Here is a 13,874-nt window from a genome sequence, read left to right as displayed (position 1 = left end):
TAGCTTTATTTTTGTCGAGTGATCAAAGTCTTAGTCTTCCATGTTTACTGGAATAAAAGAGCGTGACTAGCTCTTTGATTTGACTATATGATATTTGAGTTATAATTTGAAATACCTGTGATGCGGTGTGATGATGATATGCACATTGCACATGAGATACAAACAAGATTAAATAAGAGTCGCAAAATGAAGTTTCTACCATATTAAAGCATTATTATGGGATGTAATGGAATTAGGCACTCTTACCTACTTGGTGTGTAAACTTATAATCTATATATAAAATTATAAATAAATAAAACTCCCATTGCACCCAATTTGTTTTTTAATATGGTAATATTTTCAAATTTACTAATTTAACCCAATCCCATGTAAATATATATTATTTAAAGGGTGGTCTTATGTGTCGGAGTGTGGCAAATTTAATTTTCATGTTTATTGCACATGGGAAATGTTGTTTGAGTTAATAAAGAAGAAGGGAAAGTCTATTAGTATTGACGATTTGCCTTTGGAGAATTTGGAGCTGCCTATTCAGCGTCAACAATTGAAGAGAAATAGTGAGATGGATGAAAAGTTGTTGAAGATGGTGAAAGTAATTCTCCAGACCATTGTTAGTATTCTTATTGGCAATCCGACAACAGCTATTGCCAGCATTCTAGTTAATTTGATCTTTAATTAAATAGATAAGGGTTTTGTATTTGTTTTTGATTATCTGTCATGTGTGTAAGGCTGGTTTCATCGCTCTTTTTTTTTACTACTTTCACTTTTATTTTTTCTTCACTTTATTTATTCAATAGTTAAGACTGAAAGTTTTTTTTTTTTTTTTTTTTTTTTTTCAAATCTCAATCTCAGTCATTGAGAGCTATTGCATATAATTTCAATCCGAATTGAAAATGAAATTAGCTACACTCCCCTTTCTCTAATAATAAGGATTCCGAACCTATCTTACCAATAATAAGGAAGGGGCTGCTAGCTTGCTAGTTATAGCTCACTAGGTGCTAGCACCCTTAAATGAGTAAGGCTCTTCTTTAGTGAGAGTCCATCAAAATCCACCAACTGATTGGTTGGTGTTCAATTATTTTTATTAAGACTATGAGCTTGTATGGATAAGCATTTGCACAGAGTAAACACATGTTTTTAGAAGAAAACACGAAACAACATGCGTTTAGCCTCGTGATTTTTAGGAAAATACATTTTTCAAAATGCCAAGAAGTCACGTTTTAAAATCGTACATCTGACTAGCTTTTTATGAAAATACTAGTTTAAAACTCATAGCATATTGGCAACATGGATGTATTAGGGCACTCAATACCTAAAATAACCTGAAGTATTTGCTTAATAAAAAAACTATCAGCCTATAATAAAATCCTCACTTGCGTTTGACTCTCCAGTGCCTGCAACTTCTTGGCACAAGCTGTGCTGCTGGGAAGAAGTCATGCGACACACACCAAACGCTGCAATGGAAGAACAAGTTCAATTGTGAACTCTGCAAACTATTTTGTTGAAAAGAGACACACGGCTCTCTCTCTCTCTCTCTCTCTCTCTCTCCACTTCTCTTTTTTTTGGTTGATATTGATATTGACTGACTTTTTTTTTTTTTTTTGCTGAATATATTGACTAAGACTTGGGAAAGGGAAAGTGAAAAGCCACATATATAATATTACTGTGTTTAGCTCTGTAGTGGGGATCATATAAAAAAAAAGTAATAATAATAAATTAAAAAAAAAAAAAAGCTCTGTAGTGGAGCACGGAGGAAGTGACCGTGTGTTAACGTGTTTAGCAAATACTAATAATTATTACTCCTATTATTATTAGCATGGACATCACAATTAAGTCTTTTTGGTACGTTCTTCTCCACACACACACACACACACACACAAAAAGAATCTTTTTGTTACCTTTTCAAAAAAAAAAAAAAAAAATCTCTTTGATAATTTACATCCACAACAAAAATTTTAGAGTTTTCAAATAACAATTTCTACATGTTTTACGAAACATTTAAGTGTACGTGGATTTCAAAATCATGTTTTCAAAAAATACATTTAAAAAAAAAAAAAAGCTATTTTTTAAAAATGCAACTTTCAACATTTCCGTTCAGCATTTCCCAAGTCACAGTATAATGCCTTCAACAACTGCACCGTGGCTTCTGGTTGTCTAGTCTGCCCGGTAGTGAAGCTTCTACGAAGAAAAAAAAAGTGAGAAATACAGTATTCTTCAAATCAAGCAATGGCTTCCTCGTCTTTACTATTAACAATAAAAAGGCAAAGACTAATGAAATAAAGTAAAAATTCCCTAAAACGCTCACAATCACACCGCAATTTCTCAAACCCATGCACACGGACAAATTCTGAGGTATCCAATAAAGAAAGACTATAAAAATGTCTTTTAGATAGCTTTACTTTTGTCGAGTGATCAACGTCTTAGTCTTCCACGTTTACTGGAATAAAAGAGCGTGACTAGCTCTCACTGTTCCTCACAATTATACCCGTACCCCACACAACCTGTATCACTACTTGTCCTGGGGTTTCATTCCCCTCTTCTCTTTCTTTGTATGCTAATGAGTCTCTATGTTTTTTGTGTGCTATTGTTTTTGGTTTTATAGATTGGGATGAAGCGAAATAAATTAATTCAACACTTGATCTGAGATATTCATTATTGATTAAACGACTTGTTACTAAATCTATTAATGTTTGTTAATTGGTTAGGAAATAAAACGAGGTTTGATTCTCATAAATACAAAAAAATTAACAGAGTATATTGATCAAGTTAGATATTTGGTTGAAGCCTAGTCATGTTATTTTTATAGAATCTTAAGATTTTGAATTTGCATTTAATTCATTAAGCCTAAATTGTAACTTGCAATTGTTTCTGATTGTAGCAAATGCTTATTTTTTATACAGAGTGATTCGCGTACTAGTTCAGAAGACCTCCCTAAACTCTCACTAATATCTATTGAGCTAACAAAAAGCCGAGCTCAAGAAACTCTGTAAACTTTTCGTAGGGTTTAGCAAGAATAACACCATAGGCGGTGTTTATCGTACACACTAGAAACGTAAGTCACATTTTTCAGTGTATTTTTTTTGCAGTGCAACACACTGTGTGCACTAGTATCATGATACAACGAGGAGGCAGCGTGCTTGCCTTCTCGTAGTAGTAATTGTTATAACCATTTGTTAGTGGAGAAGTTTGAGTTGGTTAACAGCTTAATAGTGGGTTTTAAAGGGGATTTGGATGAGGATGAGTAGTTTTTTCAAGAAATAACAGCTATTTGATTATACTACAACTTTTTTTTTTTATAAATAAATTAAATATTTTCTTCTTTTTTCCCACTCCATCTTTCTCTAACGTTGATAAAAGAAAAAAATATACACTATTTTTTAGCTAACTATCTATTTTAATTCAAAGATAGAATAATTACAATTTTTCTTATGAAATTTAAAACTACTAGCCTCAAAGCAAAGACTTTTTCTTTTCTTTTCTTTTTTTTGTAAAGGCTAATAATTTTCATGTATCAATTTTAAAGCACGCATGCAATTTTAAAAGAATAGAGAATTTTTCTTGAGAATGACGGGATTTTAAATCATAAATTATCTCCCTAAATTACATCCCTGAAATTTGGGTTGACTAGATTTTACACTCTAAAGTTTCGAAAACTTGATTTTACATCTTGAAGTTTGGTTTCGTGCGCATTTCATTCACCATGGTTAATTTCTGCTGTTAAGTGATATATCATCATGCTGATGTGTTTTATTTTTAACAAATCAGCCTCAAAACTACATTGTTTTAGTAATGACCAAGCAAAGAGCTGACATGAATCAAAACTACGTAGTTTCAAGGCTAAACTTAAAACAAAAACCTCCCCTAGATGGCACAATTTCAGCCAAAATTTTAAAATCTAAAAACAAAACCTCATATGACAAAAAACTTATGAGTTTCCACAAACTAAAACCTCACGAACCCAAACCATTCATTCCGGCAGCAAAGGCTCCAGCGGTGGTGAAACTAGACCCAAACCTCCCTAGCTCTGATTTCATGTTTGAACCCAGACCCAAACTCTTACGACCCATCGGCTCTTGTGAACCCAAACCCAAACCCCCCACGAACCTAGGCAACCTCGGCGGCAGCTCCAGGCAGCCTCGGCAGCGATGGCTTCAAGTGGTGACGTCCTGACCTCCCCAGCTCTGTGAGCTGCTAACTACTCTATTACTATTGGACAATATGGAGGAAATAAATAACTGAATTCTTAACGGTATGGAGCTCTGTTATCGAGTTGAAATTAGCTTTTTGTTTGAGTGGTCCTGTATGCTTGGCACAAGTGATATACATATTATGTTGTAAATTTTATTGATTTTCTTTCTTTCCAATTGTAATTTTTCATTCTTTTATGTGGTATCTCCTTTGTTCTAATAAAGTTATATTGCATAAAAAAAAAAAGTCAAATGCTTCTTTCAATGCAGCGTGTGAAGTTCAAATTTTGAGCTCCTTTTCTTCAAAGTTTGATTGGTTGCTAGAAAATTAATAATAAAGAAAAGAAAAAGAATAACCTTATTTCCTTTTTTGGTTTTTGGGGGGGGGGGGGGGGGGGGGGGGCTGTTAAAGATCAGAAACGAAAAACAGAGTGTTATAACCAAGCAAAATATCAAAGAAACTATGAGAAACTTCAAAAACCAAGAGAGAATTTTCTGAATGAGAGAGAAAATTTTATTGCTCAGAATTGTGATTACAAAAGTTGAATGAATTACAATGTACACCTTTACATTTATACCGCAAATCACTACTCTACCAGAAGATAAAAAGAGTGGGAAATCTAATAACTACCTCTAACTACCTATAACAACTTCCCAAATTATACGCCTCCAATAACATTTAGCCATCTGTCCACTAACAGCTCCACAGACACTCCCATGTGCATCTCTCGTGCTTAACTTACCCTTTTAATGCTACAAGTAGCTTTCTCAATAATACACTAATGCTACTGTCATTTAATCCCTTTTTCTTCTTTTCCTCTTTAGTCTTTCTTACACGAGTCAATCTTTCTTTATTCATCACTGCTTCAGGTTTACTCTTTTGACTAATCTTCTTAACAACCCCCCTCAAGACCAGAGCTGCTTCTGTTGTGGAAATAGCTTCTGAGTCTTGTCATGGTTGTGGATAAGTAATGTTGGAGCTGAAAATGTTGAGTAAACCTAATCTACTAATCAAATCCAGAAATGCAGGTGCACCAAGTGCTTTAGTAAACACATCAGCTAGTTGTAAATTGGTCCTAACATGGAAAGTCTTAATTATACCTACCTGTATTTTTTCCCTGGTTAAATGACAATCCACTTCTATATGTTTTGTTCTCTCATGGAACATGGGGTTTGCAGCTATGTGCAAGGCTGCCTTGTTGTCACAATAGAGGAGTGCAGCCTTGGAGTGCTCAATCTTGAAGTCTTCAAGTAGATATAGCAGCCAAGTGATTTCACAGCATGTTGAAGCCATTAATCTGTACTCAATCTCTGCTGAGGATCTTGATACAGTGTTTTGTTTCTTGGACCTCCAGGATATTAAATTCTCACCAAGGAAAATGCAATATCTTGTCAAAGATCTCCTAGTGTCAGGGCATCCTGCCCAATCCGCATCACAAAATGCCTTCAACTGAAAATCTGAGTTGGCTGTAAAAAAACAACCCCTGCCCTGGTGCACCCTTGATGTATTGTAAAACCCTTAGTGCTGTCACCATGTGAGGATGCCTAGGCTTGCTCAAAAATTGACTTAGCTTGTTCACTGCATAACAAATGTCTGGCCTTGTCAAGGTTAAATACATCAACCTGCCTATAAGCCTTCTGTACTGTGAATGATCATCAATTAAATCTCCTTCATCCTTGGACAATCTAAGGTGCTGCTCCATAGGTGTTTTCATAGGCTTGCAACCTATCATACCTAAATCTGTCAACACTTCTAAGACATATTTTCTCTTATTAAGAGTAATGCCCTTGTCACTCCTTGCCACTTCTAACCCCAGAAAATACTTCAACGCTCCTAAGTCTTTTATCCCAAACTTAGCATCCAAGAGTTCTTTTAAATCTGCTACACATTGAGCATCATTACCTGTGATCAATATGTCATCTACATAGACCAAAAGGGCAGTAAAATTAGAGCCTTTTGAATGTACAAATAGGGCATAATCAGATTTTGATTGAACAAAACCCATCTCAGTGATTGTTGTGGATAGTTTAGCATGCCATTGCCTGCTGGCCTGCTTCAATCCATAAAGTGACTTTCTCAACTTGCATACAAGAGGTCTAGCATCTGTTGAACAGCCCCTTTGCTGTGATAGCCCTGTGGTAAGGACATGTACACTTCCTCCTCTAAATCACCATGGAGGAAGGCATTGTTAACATCCAACTGATGTAAAGGCCAACCCTTGATAGCAGCAATACACAGCAACACCCTCACAGACACTGATTTGGCAACTGGTGAGAATGTCTCAGAATAGTCTAGCCCCTCTTGCTGTGTATACCCTTTAGCCACTAATCTGGCTTTGTATCTCTCCACAGAGCCATCTGGATTATATTTAATCCTATAAACCCACTTGCAACCTATTGGAAACTTCCCATGAGGCAAAGGAACTACATCCCAAGTATGATTAAGTTCTAAAGCACCAATCTCTTTGTCCATTGCTCCCTACCAAGCCTTTGAAAGCACAGCCTGATGGTAATACTTAGATTCAACTTCAGCACTAGTAGCAAGAGCAAAAACTTGATAGGAAGAACTAAGGTTAGCATAAGAAAGATGATCATTGATATCATAGGGACTACCTGGTGAGGGTTTGGTGGTAAGCAAGGAACAAGAGTAATCTTGTAAATAGGTAGGTAGTCTATGAGTCCTAGTAGACTTCCTAATTTGAGGTGGAGAAGTATGAGGTAAGGCTGTAACAGTAATAGTGTCAAATGCAAGAGATGAGGGACTAGAAGTATCAATGGAACAATCCAAAGGAACACATTCTGGAGTAACAGAAGTGCTTGCTGCAGAATCTGGAAAATCAAGCAGAATAGGTTCATTTGAGACAGTAGGCAAGGGAATAGGATTTGAAGGAACAGATGAGGATAAGGTGTTGGAATCAAAGGGATCAAGATATTGAGGAAAATCAGGAGATTGAAAAGGAAATAGTGACTCATAGAAGTGCACATCTCTTGAAATAAAAACTGAATGTGTGGTTAAATCCATCACTTTGTAACCTTTAACACCAAAGGGGTAACCAAGAAACACACATTTAGTAGCTCTAGGTAAAAACTTATGCCTGTTATGTGCAAGTGGGGATGCATAACATAAACAACCAAACACTCTAAGATGTGAAAAGGTAGGCAACTTACCAAAAAGGACCTCATAGGGTGTTTTATTGTCAATAGCAGAATTAGGCAACCTATTGATGAGGTACATAGCTGTGAGCACACAATCTCCCCAAAAACTCAAAGGAACATTGGATTGAAACTTAAGTGCTCTAGCCACATTTAGAATATGTTGATGTTTTCTTTCCACAATTGAGTTATGTTGAGGGGTTTCAACACAACTCAATTGATGGATAATGCCTTTGGACTTGAAAAATTCCTTTAAAAAAAACTCAATGCCATTGTCAGTTCTAATGCACTTGATTTTCTTGTTAAACTGAGTTTCAACATAAACATAGAACTGTGGCAAAAGATCTTGAGTTTCTGATTTAGCCTTTAACAAATAAATTCATGTACATCTAGAAAAATCATCAACAATTGTAAGGAAATACTTGTAACCTTCAACAGTATTGAGTCATGCTTTTCTTTTTCTCTAAACAAATTGGATGTTATTTTGTTTGTGACTCTGTGCATGAGATACAAGAAGATGGAGCAACAATAGCTTCTACATTTTTGCGATTCAAAGCATCCCTTGGACTACTGGCAAGACCACAAAGGTGGAGTTACTTTTTGTGGGTGCCAAGAATCAGTTTATGGTCCTAGCTACTGGCGTCCAAGAGGTGGATGCACTACAAAAAACTAGGGCTATAGTCGCGTTTCTAAAACGTGGCTATAGACCCTAAAAACATGGCTATAGACCCTTTCGGTCTATAGCTACGTTTTCTATAGCAGCATTTACACGCGCGGCCTAATCACCGACAATAGGTCCAATAGGTCTATAGCCGCATTTTTTTAAATGCAGATATGGACTAAGACCTATAGCTGCGTTTTTAAAAACACAGTTATAGACCATGTTTGGGTTGCATTTTAAAACTACGGCTATAGGTACAGTTTTGGCTGCATTTTAAAAACGCGGCTAAAGCCTCCTACAGCTGTGTTTTTGAAATGTGGATATAGGTTTTTTTTTTTTTAATTTGGGTTTTTTTTCCAGCTAATTCAAAATCAAACACAAACCCAAAAAATTCAAAATCAAACAAAACATACTCACAGCACAAACACACCTAGAAAATTCAAAATCAAACACAATATACTCACAATACAAACACAACGTGCTCCAAAATACAAGAACACAAACTCATGAATCTCCTCTCATTCAACAAAACCAACCCAAATCTAACACCAAATCCATTCAAGGAACACAAAAGCACAAGCTCTGAAACACAAAAGAACAAGCTCAAGAACACAAACCCATTTAAACATAAGCACAATATCAGCAACACAATAGCACAAATTCAAGCACAGATCCAAAAAATTCAAAATCAAAACTCAAATCCAAATCAAGACATAGACACAAATATTGCTAGAATATCCACTTCATTCAAATTTTCAGCATTTCCTCCATTTTCTTACTAACTAAACATAAAATAACCAAAAAAAAAAAGATCTATAAACAAATCAGTGTGCTTGAGATGAAGAAAAAAAAGTTTGTGCTGGAGTAAAAAAAACAAAAAAAAAAAAAAAAAACTAGATCTATAGAAAAATCAATGTGCTTGAGATGAAGAAAAAAAAAGAAGAAAAGAGTTGTGCTGGAGTGATGAAGAAAAAAAAAATAGAGAAAGAAAGAAGAACCTGGCGTGACTTGCAGAAGAGAGGAGCAAAAAAAGGATGAGCAAAGAAAGAAAAGATGAAAGTGGGGGTAAGTGGGAACCTGGCGTGAATTATGATTCAGTTTTAGGTTTTTTTTTTTTTTTTTGTGTTACCTATAGCCACGTTTTTTGAACGCAGCTATAGACTTAAAAGCAATTGCCTAGAATGCCTGCATAAATCCTGAAGACCATAGTTTTGGTGATGATTATGTACAAGACTTGAATTTTCTAGCGAATAATGCTATGAACTCAAAACTTGAAGACGAACTTGATAATTGGTGGTTTGAAGATGTTTCATTTCTTTGAACAAATCAATTTAATGAAGTCATTCAAACTATTAAAAGTAAAGGGATGAAATCACAGTTTGTAGGATCATGAAGAGCAAGTTAGATTGCAAAATGGCTTTCCTAAATCACTTTTGGGCTTCACAATTTGGCTGCCAAACATCTAAACCCACAATTACAAAGAGTTACAACTAAATGCTTGTTTAGTGTGCTCCATGTGGCAGAAATTTTTGTTTTTTGCAATTTTCTCTACACCTATGCCAGAAAGAATTGATTCCATGTTGGAGTAGTGTCATCTTCCAGATCTCTTGGTTAAGAATTATGGAGACAGTGAAAGTGGTTATGTTGTGGGCACTGTTATAAGGGTGGTTGAATCTTATGTTTATTTTCTTTCAAGCAAACCTGCACCAAAAATATTTACTATTGGAAGATTTATAGATGGTTATCTTATGCTAGTTGCAAGGCATGAGAACCTTTGTGCTATAAGTTTTCAGTCACTTGCAAAAGCAATGCCAAAAGATTATCAACAGTGTGATAACAACCTCTATACAACCATTGACATGTATCTCAATTTATGGAATTTTGAAGTTGGTTTAAAGAAAAAATAAATGAAGTTTTGATTGTTGGGCTTGCATGGCTATTGAGTCCTACATATGTGCTTGGCTATGACTATTTAGCTCAGTGTGTAAGAAATATGGAAGGGGTAAAGTGGACTGAAAACTTGGTGAGCTAGCCCAAGTATTAGAGTGGTCACCCTTAATTTGTAATATCTTAACACCACGAAAGTCCACAGGCCCAAACTCCTATCATCCTTTGTATAGTGATATGCTCAGTGTGTGGTTGAGTACCCCTCCCAACCAAGCCTTAACTAGGCCTGAAAGTTCAATATCCAGAAGCTTGGGCTCTAGATTTCTACCTAGGAATGGGCTACACCTTATAAGTAATAACTCTTTTAGACTAAGGAAAATGTGGAAAACTTTAGTCATTCACTATACCACCAATCCAAATACTTTGGAGTGACATTTATGGATTCAGATAAGGTGGAATACTTAGGGTATTGCACCTGATGCAATTGTAATCAATGGCTGAGATTGAAAGTTGAAAAAGCAATTTTCAATCTCAACCATTAAATAAAATATAGACAATATCACCATAGGGATGAGTATATATTACTAAAACAAAGGAATTTGCTATTATATAGCATCGCCATAGATGGTCTAATATTTAGAGTTAAATAGATTAGATTGGTTCCAAATTTATTAGATTCAAGAGGTTTGAGTTCCTAATTTTTTTTTTCTTTTATCAAATAAGACTAACGTCACATCTTGTGCCGTCTACTTGCCCCTTGGACATCGTGCCCTACAGTACTGACTTAAGACCACTTTGCTACAACTACAAGACACTTAAGAAGCCTGAATTGAAACCATAATCTTAAAATTTTCAGCCATCATTATTCTATTTTTGGGCTTAATAAATACAGGAAAAAAACATTTTTCAATGTAATTAGTAGTACATAATAAAAATAACATTAATAATAGACCAAAATTAAAATGAAAAAAGAATCATAACAGCATGTTAATAATTAAAAGTTCTAGAAGCCAGTGGTAAGGTTAATTTTTTTTGTTATAATATATCAATTAAAGAAGTATTTGTTTATTTTACTTTTTCGTTGCTTTCTAATGCGGTGAGGTACATTAAATTTCTCCTTAATCCTTACCGGATAGGCAAATCTCCAATGCACCTATTAACAAAAACCTTGACAAATTTTTAAAAAATGTAGAAAATTTTTCTGTCACTTATAATGTCCTTTTTTCTTTTAACCTAAAAAGCATAATACACAATTCAATCTTTGAGCGCATTTTTTTGACAATTCCTGCAGAGAGTTTCCCATTATAAAGTCATCCTACAATTTCTACAAACATCATATCATGAACCAGAAAAAATGGCGCATAACATACAACCCAAAAAAAAAAACTATATATCATTAATTCCAAGTATATGTACAATATTACTAAGATATGTCATCAAAAACAGGAATGTCATTCTATCAATTCTCTCTCAATTTCCTTGACTATTACCTTCTCTCTTTTCCATCTTTGAAAACCCAAATAACATTCACAAGGGTTTTCCATCTACTTTCATTTAATCAAAGAAAAAGAAGAAGAAGAAAAAAAGTAAGCTAAAAGGACAATATTAAAAGGTATACTTGTTGGTTTGGGGTTATTGGCAAGTGGTTAGGGTCTTCTTTATCTTATCAACATTTTGTCGTGTTTCCTCCTTTAGGCAAAAACAGAACCACCAGACAGTACCATCAAACACACAGCACCTTGTTAACGTTCCTCCTCCTCCAACTTCCTCCTCCTCTGGCACCTCTGTTTCTTCATCACCGATGGTAAACTTTGCAGCAAGAAATCATTTCCCAAAGCCATTAATTTTCCTTCTTCTTTTTTTTCTTCTTTTTTTCAAGCCATAAAGCAGAAAACTTATCAATTTTGTTGAGTTTCCCGGGAAAAAAAGTTTTTGGCACTGTTGTTCCTTTATTTATTTATTTTTGTAGTATTTAAATGTTATTAATGATTTTTTTTTTTTTAAGTTTTACTAATGTTCATCCTGTACACAAGTTATTGGGTCAGTCATACCATTTTTTTCCAAATTAATTCAAGAGCACATATGAAATTGAGCAATACTAGAGAAAAAAATTTCACAACTTATTAAGCTGAAAAGTTATAATTTAAATAATATCATTTTCAAATGAATTCATCATTAATAATACTTTTTTTATGCAGTAATCTTAGAAAAATTCACATCAACAATTGAAAAAATTTGTGTCACCAAATTATTGTTTGAAATTTGGTTCAAGTGCCAAACCCCTTCATTTAGAAATTTGAAGGAAGTTGGTTTAAAAAGGAAAAAAAAAAAAAAAAATTGAAAGGAAGTTATGATTTTTTGGCCCAAAGAATGAGAAATATGAAAGCGATAAAGACTAAAGTGAACAAAAACTTAGTGAGCCAGCCCAAGTATAGAGTGAGTGGGCCACCCCTAATTTGGAATATCTTAACACAAATGTCCCCAAGCCCAAACCCCAACCACCTTTTATATAGCGAAATCCTCAATATGTGGATGTGTACCCAGCGTCCCAGCAAAATCTTTATAACTTAAAAACTCTTTTAGATTCTCTAAGCAAAATCTGGAAAACTTTGCAGAAGGCCCATTGACTCTTTGTAGAAGGCCCAACAATGCCTATTCTAGCCCACGTCTAACTCCTCCAGCTCAGATCAATGGTTATCCCTACTCTCCTCACCAAGCGCATGTGCTCAACTGTCTATCCTCCTTGCAGAAAACTCACATGGCGTTGAGGCTTTACTAGGTCCTTATTTTCGGCAATCTTTTGTTGAATATCACAGTATTCAATATTTTGAAATTGACTAATCTATGTCTTGTTTACACTAAATGTATCACTTTTCAAAACCACTCTATCTAAAATTTTATGCCCAATGTTGCTCGGTTTACACTGAGGGTCCAGCAGATCACTTGATTTTTTTAGGTTGCATTTGGGAACTTCTATTTCTATTTCGATTTCGATTTCGATTTTAAATTGATAGATTTGAAATAAAGGGATTTCAAATCCATTGATTTTAGCAGTTATTTCAAATCCAAACATTTTAAAGGTTTAAAATCCTTGATGGATTTGTCAAATCAAAATTCTTGACTTTTTTTGAACTTTCCAGATATATTATTTGGATTTTAATCACCCAAATCCAAATTCAAATACCCAAATCATGTCATCCAAACACACCCTTAGTATTCTCCCCAAAAAAATTTACAAATCTTCATTAAAGTAGAAGAGCCCAACAATGTGACTTACATCATCCAAAATATGAAGCCAATCAAACTCTAAGATGCATACTATAAGCCAATTAACAATGTGTCTGTTACCGGACCAAACCACCTTTCAAACCCAAGAAAAACCATAATAAAAGGCAAACAAAGGGTACCTACAAAAAATGTACATAACTCTATAGTGGAGAAGTCACTAAGAAAGTCCTCACAAATTTCATACACAATGATAAATTAATTCCACATTTCCACTTCTACCTTAACAAAAAATGCTCCAACGATAAATAACAAAATGATACCAAAAAAGTATAAAAATATACCTTAATATAAAAACATAACTTAATGCTTATTCCAATAGCAATAGCCTCAAAAAATGGACTCAATTTCAGGGAGGGAAAATACCATCAATGAAATTTTAAACTTTATCCCAATAACATACCAACCTTTTATCGGCAACAGTTTCAAACCAATCTTAGTCACATAATGTGACTCAGAATCATCCAAAAGTGGAAGTAATCAATGCCTTAATCTTCTTATGTACAATGAAAACTCAAAATTACAACAAAATAAAATACCCCATTTGATCAAATAAATCAAACTCATTAACCTGCATACAATTGCCATACAAAGTGATCAACTTTAATAGAACTAGCTAAAATTTAAAAAAAGAAGACCACGTACCCTGTACTTAAAAATCCCAAGCAAGCAATCTGTAATCACAAAAAATAAAATAAAGGAAT

The 13,874-nt window shown here is 34.4% G+C and overlaps 1 non-coding gene across 1 annotated transcript; it reads left to right on the top strand.

Annotated features, from left to right (window-relative positions):
• Positions 1–2,596: 2,596 nt before the first annotated feature.
• LOC126720125 (small nucleolar RNA snoR31) lies at positions 2,597–2,681 on the top strand. Its single transcript, XR_007653279.1, has one exon. It is a non-coding gene; the product is annotated as a small nucleolar RNA snoR31 (small nucleolar RNA).
• Positions 2,682–13,874: the final 11,193 nt, after the last annotated feature.

The sequence above is a fragment of the Quercus robur genome, chromosome 3, assembly GCF_932294415.1.
Source record: "Quercus robur chromosome 3, dhQueRobu3.1, whole genome shotgun sequence".
In the NCBI taxonomy this organism is placed as follows: Eukaryota; Viridiplantae; Streptophyta; class Magnoliopsida; order Fagales; family Fagaceae; genus Quercus; species Quercus robur.
The sequence above is the reverse complement of the archived record's forward strand: the minus strand, read 5'-3'. Positions and strand labels throughout refer to the sequence as shown.